At 46.2% G+C, this 13,040-nt stretch overlaps 1 protein-coding gene across 1 annotated transcript in view; it reads right to left on the reverse strand.

Annotated features, from left to right (window-relative positions):
- Positions 1-2,386, reverse strand: part of LOC8040108 (phospholipid scramblase 2) — a 54,133-nt gene extending 51,747 nt beyond the window's left edge. The window contains exon 1 of the mRNA XM_040214112.3: positions 2,247-2,386. The gene's annotated coding sequence lies outside the window, so the exon portion shown is untranslated. The remainder of the gene's footprint in view (positions 1-2,246) is intronic.
- Positions 2,387-13,040: the final 10,654 nt, after the last annotated feature.

The raw sequence follows: 13,040 nt of genomic DNA on the forward strand, positions 1-13,040 counted from the left end.
AACTCAATATTTTGTAAAGACCGTCTAAACTTGAGCAGAAATGGAATCGCGATTTCTACGCATTTCACCCGGCAGCGTCCCATATTTTTTTTCTCTCGAACTACATATTTCTAATTTTTTTCAAAGGCAGTTTTGTTCATCGCAGGGATTGGGATTTCACATATATTTTTTACAGATAATTCTGAGGACCGACCCCGACAAGCTTGGTCGAATTCAAATGAAACCACCCTGAAGAATACAGTAATCTAGCTTATTTCTGCGCCACGCACGAACTGGACATTTTTATGGTCTTATGAAACAAACACGCTCCCCGTGTATGTCCTAGAAGACAAATGCAAAAATTTTGCCAAAAAAATTTGTGGATTTAAGTTTTGCTGTTTGTTGCGAGCCACGCGGTCGAAAGACCGACGTTTTAAACAAGCATCGACATATCAAGGGGCTTTCTCGATGTTTGTATAGAATGTAAACAAACATTTTGTGCCACCAGCGCTCCGCTTAGTAAAATCAGTGCTTTTTTTCGACATTTTGCATTTCATTGCAATTGTCTATGCATTTGATAATGCCAACTTTACGGTGCTTATGCCGACAACACAATGTAGCTGTCAAGTGCCAACTTTTACGTTTAGGAATTAGAGGAATGGAATGGAACGATTCAGCCATTCCAGGAGTGGGAATGGGCCCAGTGTCTCCATTCTTAGGAGTTGGAAGGAATTGAATTATCGTTAACTCTAATTCCCCGGAATGGAATTGGAATGGAATGGGGGTGCCCATTCCGCAACACTGATATATATTGTCACGAACGACAATTGATGAGGCGACGAAAACTGAAACAAACTAAATGTTTAATGGGGTGAACTTGTGCCCAAAACAAAAATAAAGAAAGGCTAGTGCCGCAGGTGTCAATAGAGGTGTGATAGCAGGATCGAGCGCTGGGGCGAGACTGACTTACGCTCACCATGTAGACGCATAGGCTTCTGGAATAATCGGCAAGGTACATTCGGGGCATAGAAAATTGTAATCTTCATTAAGCAACAAGGTTCTCGAATTTACTAGAATGCGACATTACAGAAAAGAAAAAAGGTGTATCCACAGCCAGGCATCAAATCTCGGCCTTTAGCGTGGGAGGCAAGCACAATATCCGTTGGGCCACGGGCGCACTGCGTACTTGGCCAGCGGCACGCACGGCAATATGGCAGTGCTGTACGCTTGGCCTTTTTATGCAAGGTTATGGAAAGTGAATGCTTCTGTTGGCTAAAAAACAAGAAACAAAAACACACTTTTTGTGGGAGCACTGCTTGTGCGACAGCTCAGCTACAGACGATGCAGTCCTAGGGGACACACTTCAAGTAGAAAGGTATTGTTTAACACCATTCTCGTCAACATCCTGATAACTATTAAATGACCCAGAGTCACATACACTAAAGGTTCAAAGATTGACGTTTTTAGATGTTGCTTCCTCACCTCGAGTAACTCGATTAGAGCAAACAAACAAGCAATCACTGTCATCATAACGTTCCTGTATAATTTTGCAACGGCACTGGAATTGCACCACTGTTGCGACTATATCCGTTTTCTGTTCGTACATTTCGCAACCTCGCCTGCCACTAGCCCAGTGGAGCTGGTGGTGCGCCTACTAAATAAATAAAAATGGATTCGCGCGACGAACCGAGGTACCCGGAATGTATATTTTGCGGGATTACTCCAAAGGAAAACTATCGCTTAAAAGCACTGGCACCAAAGCCCCCGAGCAACATGGCAGGGTGAATCGACGAGGCATTAGGCGATACGTGCTCAACCGCAGCCGGTGCACGGATTTCTCCACGAGCACAGTACCGAAGGGCGGAAAAAAAGGACGTCCCACGATACACGCCGGGCAAGTCATTAGCCCGCCAAGGTCGCGCTATTCCTAGGCAAGGAACGCCTCTCTCGACGGATGCACGACAGTCTGGCTCGCTGGTATGCCGAGACTGGGCGGTCAAACGGGGCTACCGTCGCAGCCAAAGAAACAGCGGACGGCAAGCTTAAACAGTGGGTCCAGCAGTTTCTTTCGCACGAAAGGAACATTCCGCGGAGGACTCCGAATTAAACAACGAGCCGGCGTTAGCCTAATAGCGCTCCCGTGAAATAAAAAAGGGGTCACTGAGGAACAGCGGGATTGATGCGCAGTATCGAAACGACCGGAGTGGCACGTCGTGCACCGGCAACGCGCCCCCCATTTTCGGACGTTCGGCGGACGGATAACTTACCGCTCACAGATGCCGCACGTACGGAGTGTCGGCGAACTCTTGATGTAAACAAGCTACACCTACGGTGACGGGTCGTGCCGGCGGACGATGAGGGACGTTGGGTAGCGGCCAAGACACGCGTAGGGTTGCGACTGAAAAGAAAACAAACATGCGAATGCTGCGAATGAGCGTGATGAAATGGCGCTGAGTCGATCGGGTTACTGAGAGGTTTCGGCTTTGGGACTTTTAAGTTTCGGTTTCGTAAGCGTTGTCTGGTTGTGTGGGTCTTTTATTCAGATTTCGGCTAAAAATATTCATGAACAAGCCATGTTCTAGGAAGAGAGATTTAGGATTAAAAATAATGCCATAGCTGCACCTTTTTTAAATAGAAAAATTACAAATTGGATTGCGTAAGTGTGACGTCATGAGTCCAAACAAACCGTTGCTAGGGTCGTTGTTATGGACAAATACATGTGACTAGGTTTCGCTACGAAAGCCCGACCGTTCAAAAATCACGAGTAGGATTTAAACTTCTAAAAATCACAGATATAGAAAGCTTGAATGCCATATATGTTTCAACAGAAGTATGCCGGTAATCGCTTCTTTCTGAAATATTTATGACTGCAACTTCCGGTCCTCTAGATGCCTGCAGCAGACGACGAATGCAAGTAGTACGCCGTCTGCAACACGCCCGCCGGCCAAGCCGGTGCCGGCGTCTGAATCGTGTGAGTAAAGATGATATTCTGATCTTGCATTTGTTTGAAATAGAATGAGTTTCAGACACTTATAAGAATTCATAGTGGGGTGAGAAACAAAATGTGGTTTATCGAAAGTTCGGGCGTCGATCGAGACGATCGTCTGCTAAAAGTGCATTGCACCCGTGAGAAAAGCACTTCCGGCGATGATTGACATCCCACATTTTGTTTACGCTTTGTACCTGGTTGTAACCGTCGCGTGGAGAAAGATACTTGCAGTTTCTCCAGATTTCCGCAAGACCCCTAAGCGCGAAAGAACTAAATAAAAAATAAATAAATAAATAACGTGAGTTTATTGCAGATTGAACTCGCATCGCGGGTGCGATTGACGTCTTGATTTTATGGCACTTTCACCCATCTGAACTAAGCTGCAGGTTCTTGACAGAAAAAAGTGCACATTGCGGTGGCCTCTACGGCCATGGCGTAGCACTTGTTTTTGTCGCCCGTTGTAACAGAGGCCAGCAAATCTATCGTGTCGTCTGCTACCAAAGCAAAGCGGAGTGTAATACTTCAGAAATGGCTTTCATCGCTGCAATACGACACTGAGACGACAAGAACATCTTCATAGTTAGATATCAAGAAGTCAGATTGCTTACGAAAATTCTTTACTTACTTGTAAGCAAAAATCTAGCCTCATGTGGAGTCTCCTTGCATTAGTCCATAGCAACGTCCCTAGCAACGGTTTGTTTGGACCCTGACGCCATGTTGTGACGTAGTCACTTACGGAGTCAATGGTGCCTGGAACCAACTGCTGGAACCCGTTGCTAGATCCCTGGAACGTATGACTTGAACGCTTCTCCGGCTTGTGTGTTTACCGCGTCCAAAAAAATTGGTCCCTCAATTTCCGCCTGATGACGTCATACAAGTGTCATGCTGTCACCGGTCGCGATCCTGGCGATGTCCCAGCAGCGGTGGATGACCTGCAGCAGAACAGCCGAGGACCCTGTTCTGCTGCAGGTCGCACTCCATTGTGACAGTCCACGGAACATTCGGTAGCCAGAAGTTAGGACGACGCCTTGACGACAGCGACACTTGCGCTCGCGGCGCGTGCTTTCTGCCAGCATTTCCACGATTAACCGGCAGGATCGCGACATGCAACAGCATGACGCTCCCGCTTTTGTGACGTCATTTGTTTACTTTCCACTCCGGGGCCACTTTTGTTGTACGGGCAGTAAGGACGCTAAATAAAATTGCCGTGGCTTCGCTCGGCTATGCCAGGATATACGTAGCGTGAGCTTATGCGCACAAAATGAGAGGCGCTATCAAGCGGCTCCGGTGCAGCGTCAGACTTGGCTACTGCGCAGCGGAGGCGCACAGCTGGGCACGCGGCAGCGCCAGTGCGTCTGCCGCGGCTATGACGTCACTCCTCTGGAGTGCGCAGACCGGCGAGGCGGGCGCTGTGGCGGCTCCGGCGCAGCAGCTGTGCGCCGTGTGACGTCACTGCTCCTCGCGCATGCGCAGCACGGAGCACGGCTCATTATGCGAGCCACGCGAAACTGCTCAACCTCGGTCAGTGTAGCTCACGCTACAAAACTAAACACACCAGTCGGGCACGCGCTCCAGGCAACTATTCCCACTCTGCGAATGATGCGGCCGGGCACCGGACGGCAGGTTGGAGCGTTGCAGAGGCTGGGCGGCAGCGTGCTGAAACTGAAGACACGTTTTCTGCCTGTTCGCCGTCATTCACCGAAAAAAGCTTTTTTTGTGGAAGCTTGTGTAAACGGTTGTAGCTGCCTTTGAGACTGGCAACAAGAAAGAATAAAACAAACTCGGAACAAGGGACGACGAACATTTCTTCCAACTGGCAACATGAATCAGCTTAAAGGGACACTGACAGGGTATTTATGCTCGCCGAGGTTTTTAGTTGTACGTGACATATGAGAGCTCAACTACCCAGAACAGAATTTGCGGCTCGAAATTCGGTTTCTTTCCGCCCGAAAACCGCCGATCAAGAACTGGCCGGTTCGAGTCTCGCTCACTCTCTTTTCCGCGGTCACGGGCCGTTTTCTAAGGTATCGATGCGACCACCAAATTTAATCAAAGTCGTGGGTCACAGAAGGCACACACTCATTATTAAAAATAGAAAAAAATATGAAACCCATTTTTTGTGGCTTCTAAAAAGCTGCAAATACGTTGATTGAAAAAAAAAAGTTCCACAGACAACCGGAAGCATTCTGTGCGTGCGTCGTTTCGCGTATCGTGGGACTCGCAGGGACGCGATGGCAGCGGACGACGGGCGTGGGACCTCTATTTCAGAACTGTCGTTCGCGGTACCGGAGAATTTTGTCTGCCTTTAAAAGAGAAATTTGGGACTGATCAAAAGAATTGGTCTTCATCCCGTACGACACGCCCGACCACCAAGCCGATTTGCACGAAGACGTCGCCGAGCCGTCGCTCCCTTCTCGTGGCTGAAGACATCGCTCGCGCAAACGTCAAGCACGACGTGTCTACTTCGAGTTGAATATGTACGCGTACAATTTCTTTACAAGGTGAGAATGTCGCCAATGCGGGGTGCATCCCGACTTCGACCCGGGAGTGCTTTTGCTAAAGGAAAATCGGTAGCAAACTTTCCAGCTTACAGTTTATCGGCTGGATTATTACTACGGAAAGAGATCCACTAGTTTCGATATGCCCCAGTAGCTCAGTGGGAAAGACGTCCGCTTTACACGCCGTAGTATCGGGTTCGATACCCCGTGGCACTTTTTTTTTTTTTTTTTTTATGTTTTTCGATGTCTACATTTCTTTTTTTTTTTTATAATTATCACTGAAGGAAAAAAAATGAAACAGATGTTGTGGACGACACGTCGCTGAATTAAATGGTATGGGATTTCCTTTTTGACACCTGCGAACTCAATGTAATCACTTTCCACAAAATGCAAGGAGCATATAAATCAGGTAGCGTCCGCTTTCCGAGGTGCCCGTAAATGGTCTACAGGAATTGCAGCCAGCCATTGGTCCCGATCCCGTTGATCTTTCGGAAACTCTGTCGCACAATGCCACTTCTGTTTCGGACGCAGGACATGTCAGCCAGCTCTTCACGCAACATCTTGGGTGTATTCTTTTCGGAGCCGATCAAAATTCACCACGGGCACTCACTACTCATCTCCAACTCCTCAATATACAAAACAACTCATCTTGGAGTACAGAACAACGAGCGGAACATACATAACTGCAAAAGAATCCCACGGCAAACAGCTCCCGTACGCCGCATGTCGTCTGCTACCGGGAAGGAGAAAAAAGAAACAAAAAAAAAAAAACACGGTCGGGTGTATCCACGTGACTTCCGCCACTCGCTCTCTTCTCTCCACTTCTCCGACCTCCGTCGGGTTTCGGTTTCGGTTTCGAGCAGTTGCGTCTTTTGGCTTTATTAAAAAAATACGCTACTCTGTTGCAAAATATTAATTGGGTAGTCCTCCGACACCATAATGAAGCGCCTGGCAAAAAATTAAAAAAAAAAATTTGGAGGGTGTCAGTGTCCCTTTAAAGGGACACTGACACCCCCCAAAAAAATTTTTTTTTTCATTTTTTGTTAGGCGTTTCCTTATGGTGTCGGAGGACTACCCAATTAATATTTTGCAACAGAGTAGCGTATTTTTTTAATAAAGCCAAAAGACGCAACTGCTCGAAACCGAAACCGAAACCCGACGGAGGTCGGAGAAGTGGAGTGAAGAGAGTCAGTGGCGGAAGTCACGTGGCTACACCCGACCGTGCGTTTTTTTTTTTTCTTTTCTCTGTAGCAGACGACACGACATGCGGCGTGCGATTCTTTGGCAGTTATGTTTGTTCCGCTCGTTGTTCTGTACTCCAAGATGAGTTGTTTTGTACATTGAGGAGTTGGAGATGAGTAGTGAGTGCCCGTGGTGAATTTCCATGATCGGCTCCGAAAAGAATACACCCAAGATGTTGCGTGAAGAGCTGGCTCACATGTCCTGCATTCGAAAAAAAAGTGGCATTGTGCGACAGAGTTTCCGAAAGATCAACGGGATCGGGACCAATGGCTGGCTGCAATTCCTGTAGAACATATACGGGCACCTCGAAAAGCGGACGCTACCTGATTTATATGCTCCTTGCATTTTGTGGAAAGTGATTACATTGAGTTCGCAGGTGTCAAAACGGAAATCCCATACCATTTAATTCAGCGAAGTATCGTCCACAACATTTGTTTATTTTTTGTTTGTTTCTCCAATGATGATTGAAAAAAAAAAAAAAAGATATGCAAACATCGGAAAATGTTTAAAAAAAAAAAGAATAAAAGTTTCACGGGGGATCGAACCCAGTCCTACCGCACGTGAACCGGACGTCTTTGCCACTGAGCTACTGGGGCATCTCTCTTCTGGTGATCTCTTTCCTTAGTAATAGTTCAGCCGGTAAACTAAGTTGAAAAGTTTGCTGTCGATTTTTTTCTAGCAAAAGCACTCCCGGGTCGAAGTCGGGAAGCTCCACGCTTTGTGGACATTCGCACCTAGTAAAGAAATCGTACGCGTGCATATTCAACTCGAAGTAGACACGTCGTGCTTGACGTTTGAGCGAGCGATGTCTTCAGCCACGAGAAGGGAGCGACGGCTCGGCGACGTCTTCGTGCAAATAGGCTTGGTGGCCGGGCGTGTTGTACGGGATGAACACCAATTCTTTTGATAAGTCCCAAATTTCTCTTTTAACGGTAGACAGAATTCGCCGGTACCACGAACGACAGTTCTGAAATAGAGGTCCCACGCCCGTCGTCCGCTGCCATCGCCGTCCCCGCGAGCACGACCAACTCCACTTCACCCGGAGCGCGCCGCGCGCCTACGGGGAGCGCTGTCCCCGGATGCGGCACGCCTAGTTTCGCGCCACTCTACTAGATGGCGCCACAGCTCAGCTGTAGACAGAGCCGGCTGTAGAGTTCGGGGGTTCGGGAGCAGAACGAAGGCTGAGCTCTCCGCGCGGCCGCAAATTGTCGATGAACGACTTACTTCCGCCTCATTCTTTTGATAAAAATTTCCTGAACTGAGAGTCTTTCCATCAGAGACCCCTAAAAGAGGCAATATGCGATTTAATGTACATTTTCGTTCAGCCTGGGCAAAAAATATAGCCACAGATCTATTGGAGTTCACTTGAAATTTCCTAAGAACTCGAGGGTTTTGGTACTGAGGGGCTGATGAATTTTCAGCATAAATTTTGTGAAGCAAGGTTAGTTCTAAGCGTGCTTTTATGTTAACTTGATTGGAAAATAGGTGTTGTTTAGTGAACTACTCAAACTGAATAATATTTACCTTTGCTACTGACGGCTCTTATCCACTCGTCCCGGATCCTTGTGGTGGGAAATTCATAAAAGCTGACTCCCACTTCCTTGCCCCGTTCTCACTTGCAGAACGGTACGCGGCAGTGCGTTTTCAGGTAAGATCGAACAACCATGTCCAGTGGCCATTTTTAATTTTGATGAAAAAAAAATTATTTTGCTGGCTTTATGGCCAGAAGAACAAACCAATCCTTGTTTTCGGAAAAAAAATTGCCTTTGCGAAAAAGTGAAAGGGCTGAATTCCACGCACAACGTCCCAGTCCTTTGCTTTCGATTAGTTTCACGTTCGGCAGTTTAGTGTTCAGTGGGGCAACCATCTCTGACGCCGACTTGATCATGACTTGGTGGGCCGTCGGAGGCTGTACAACGTTCTCTGGAGCTTGACACGACCCTAGATTTAATCACTGGCACTGGTGCCATGTCAAATTGCGGAAAAAATACACCTCGCTGACGTGTATATGTGGCTCTGCAGCTCATGTAGTTGGTACTTGTTCTTTCTGCACCATCATTTGTGCAGGTCCAATGAGCATACCTAAATTGGATTCGACGATTCTCCAAACCATTGTATTATAAATTAAGTTACAGACAATTTCATTCAATCGCAATTCTTTCTCTTTTTTTTTTATGGATCTTTATTTTTTACGCGTTGTGCGGCCTTCTACGGCAGCGGATCAATTGGCGCCTCACAGGTTCATGTTCTGCCGCGTCCTGCTTCCTATATCATGTTACTGTTAAGGTTGTAGGCTGATCTGTTTGCAAAGTCGCTCCGGTTGCTTCATTTACGTCGCGTAGACGGAGACGCTACACGCCAGCTGTTGAAACAGGCACAGCGAAGCATGTTGGTGGCGCACCTCGATCGCTCGGGCCCATGGGCATTTTTGGGTCGGTTCTACGAAAATGTATTACGAATTTTCCCTTCAAAACTACCGTCCACCTCTGTGCTGTCAATTTGTCTTTTCCTGACCACCCCGTAGCATTTTTACGCTTTTTTTAATACTAATGAAATGGTGAAGAGTGGGTATGGGCACGCCCCATTTATAGCAACCGCGTTAGCGTCAATTTGGCCATGTTTCTCGCTTTTCAACTCAAAAGTCACACAAATATTGCATCATGTTTTTTGTACACTCTGTTAGTACATAGTCATACAATACACTTTAATTTCAGACAGTTTAAATAATATTAATGATGGTCTTTTTTTTAAATGATTTTCAAAATAATGCATTTTTAGTTAAATGCTTCTGTGTGAGCAATTCTTGTAAATTTCTCCCGCTAACCAGGACAACAATATTTCATGCAAATATTAACTACATACAGGGCAACACACTGGCAAAGTTTGAAGACCTCAGTTTTTATAGATATGGAGAAAAATATTCTATAACCCAGAGCGTTATTGCGCAATGTGCCTGCCGTGTTTGCGATTTTTTTTCTCTAAACAACTACCCTAATACTCGGTGATTAATACTTTTTGTCAGTTCTTCCTATGCCTAATTTGTCAGTGAATGTTTCTAGGCCCGTAGCCAGAACAGTTCTTTGGGGGAAGCCGCCCGAAATGTCAACATCGCGCGATACGCAAAACGGGACGTGACTGAGGGGGCGCTTACGAATGTTTTTCGCAAAGACACTTTTTTTTTTTTTTTCCTAAAACAAGGATTGGTTTTATTCTTCTGGGCATAAAGCCAGCAAAATATAGTTTTTTCACCGAAATTAAAAATGGTCACCGGACATGGTTCTTCGATCTTATCTGAAATGCCCAGCAGTAGACCATTCTGACTCTTCTCCTGTGAGCCCGTCTAATACCCCTGTCAGTCGGGAAAGTAAATGTCATTTTGATCGAATGTCATTCACCGCTTGGCAAATCGGCTCTTGATGCTGGCTCTGCATGTGGCGGGTGCACGCGCAGCGTGGCGTATTAAACACGCAAATTGGCCGATCTATAATGTCATTTTGCTTAAATGCCATTAAACGTGCCCATCTGACAGGGGTATTACATTCTTCAATATCTGACCACCGACACGCGATTTCAACTGCCGCAAGCGTAGAAAATAACTTAGCCCAAAAGCAAGAACGAGACAAAACACGCGTAACAAGCTCGGAAATAAGCAAGAACGAACGCTTCCCGAGGCTCCGAGCAATGCTCCGAGGCGCACCAAGTACAGCTGAGACGAACGACGAACGCACAGAAAGCTTCCGGTTGTCTGTGGAACTTTTTTTTTTTTTCAATCGACGTATTTACAGCTTTTTAGAAACCACAAAAAATGGGTTTCATATTTTTTTCTATTTTTAATATTGAGTGTGTGCCTTCAGTGACCCACGACTTTGATTAAATTTGGTGGTCGCATCGATACCTTAGAAAACGGCCCGTGACCGCGAAAAAGAGAGTGAGCGAGACTCGGACCGGCCAGTTCTTGATCGGCGGTTTTCGGGCGGAAAGAAACCGAATTTCGAGCCGCAAATTCTGTTCAGGGTAGTTGAGCTCTCATATGTCACGTACAACTAAAAACCTCGGCGAGCATAAATACCCTGTCAGTGTCCCTTTAAAGGACACATGCAAAGATAAAAAAAAAAACACATTTGTTTAAAAAGCTTAGATGAAAAAAAGGATATCATAAAACGATTTTACAACGAAGAAAAACAATTTTTAGAGCTACATTTACAGCGCTATACGAATTTGTATTTGGCGCCCGCGGGAGCCGCCGCTGGTCACATGGTAGGCCTGTGCGCCGCCGCCCTGCATCGCCGCAGCCGCAAAGTCATGCCGCCGCCGCAACGCGTTTCTCCACGCCGCCGTCGCCGCCGCCGCAGAAGTTCGTCTGCTTCGGGACGCCGCCGTCGTCATCTGACCGGCGCAGAGGCCTATCGCGTCTGCTTGCGCTTTTTCAGGAGTTTCCTTCGGGCTCTAAAAGTGACTTATTCATCTTAGTTTTTTGTAATACTTCAAACAAAGATGAATAAGTTACTTTTGGAGGCCATAGGAAGCTTCCGAAAGAGCGGAAGCACCACGTGACAAATATGGGCCCGTCACGTGATAAATAAGGGCCACTTTTCCGCGGCGGCCGCGGGCGCCAACTACGAATTTGTATAGCGCCGTAAATATAGCTCTAGAATATTTTTTCTTCGTTGTAAACTCGTTTTATGATATCCTTTTTCCATCTAAGCTGTTAAAAAAAAAAATGTTTTTTTCCTTTGCATCTGTCTTTTAAAGGACATTCCAGCGCTCATTTTTTAGCTTTAACGTGTTGCATGTTGCAGCATAACCTCAAAAATACCAGACTTTCGTTGAAAGGCATAAGCTGATTTTAAAGAACGATCTTTCAATGTGTACCTGGTGGATGCATGTGGAGCCTATTTGGGAGGTAATCTATCAACGTTGGGGATCTTGTTAGGAAGTTATGACGTAGCAAGCTCCATCGGAGCAACGCCGCTCTTTCGCATTTCAACATTTTCCTTCTTAGCTTTCCTTCCGCGTATTGTACCAAACAGTCCAAGAAGACGGAAAGGAGAAACTCCCCTCTTTCTCACCATTTAGAAAGTGGAGACACATAAGGGCGGACCTCGTTTGTGCACCCGGATACAGCCATTCTCCCCCTAGAAGATTAGCGCGTCGCTCAAAACTCGGACAAAAGTTGCTGTTGATACCCCGTTCAGCCCTAAGCTCACAGCGTTGTGGAAGCTCCGTGCTCCTTGGGCCAGTCACACGCTCGCCACCCCACGGGTACTTCGAACGGCTCGGTTGTAACGCCTTGACGCTATTGACACCACCACATCGCTGACAACGCCACCAAGGGCAAAGCTCATAACCACGCCAGCATTGCTACGTCACGAATGCGGGGAATCTTTCCTTTCTGTTTTTGTTTGCCCCGAATATCCCATGACGCACTGCGCTCTCCGCTTCTCGTCGAGCGCTTGCTCGAGTGCACCGTTTGGAACGAAACATATAGCCAACTGTTCAAAATACAAACGTGCGATTATCATTACGGTTATCATCCGTTATGCTTGACTCATTTCCGAACGAAATTTGAATACTTAAATTTTTGTTTTCGTACCCCTTTAAAAGCCCCACGTAGCACGAAAACGTTCTGACAACACTTCGGGAATGTTCAAAAGAATATACGCAACATTTTTGGAATGTTGCAAATTTACGTAAAAACATTCTATCAAGGTTGTCAGAATGTGGTGCAGGCACTTATCGCTGCATTCAGAGAATGTTTTCTCATGGACATTTTTAGAACGTCCTGAGAATGACATAGAACATTACCAGGGCATTCAATCAACAGTCAAATATCCTAACAAGGTTCTAAGAGCGTTCTCATAACATCCAAAGAACTTCTGTAACTTTCTTCAAATGTTGCAAAATTTATGCAGGGACATATCCTTTCAATCTTCTCAGAACGTGGCGTGAGTAAATCGCTACGTTCATGTTCACATTCATTCTCTGAGGACTATTTACAAAGATACCACAATTACGGCTTGCTTAGGCTCCAGCCCCAATGAGGCGCACTACATATATGAATGTGATAAAGATCCTCACAGGGCGATATTTATTCATCGAAACAGATTTTTAGAAGGCGCAAGCTCAAGCTAGCCGCTTTCCCAGCGCACCAGCCTGAGCACGTACTAACGAAAGTTTACTCCTACCTGTCACTTGTCAACTTCTTTCATTCAAAATGGGCTGTATACATAACAGATTACTCATACCGAGCTTGAGAACAGATACACATATTTATTTATTTATTTGTTTATTTATTTGAAAATGCTGTCAGCCCTCTCTTGAGGGCTATTACA

The sequence above is a fragment of the Ixodes scapularis genome, unplaced genomic scaffold (genome assembly GCF_016920785.2).
Source record: "Ixodes scapularis isolate PalLabHiFi unplaced genomic scaffold, ASM1692078v2 ptg000822l_1__unscaffolded, whole genome shotgun sequence".
NCBI lineage: Eukaryota > Metazoa > Arthropoda > Arachnida > Ixodida > Ixodidae > Ixodes > Ixodes scapularis.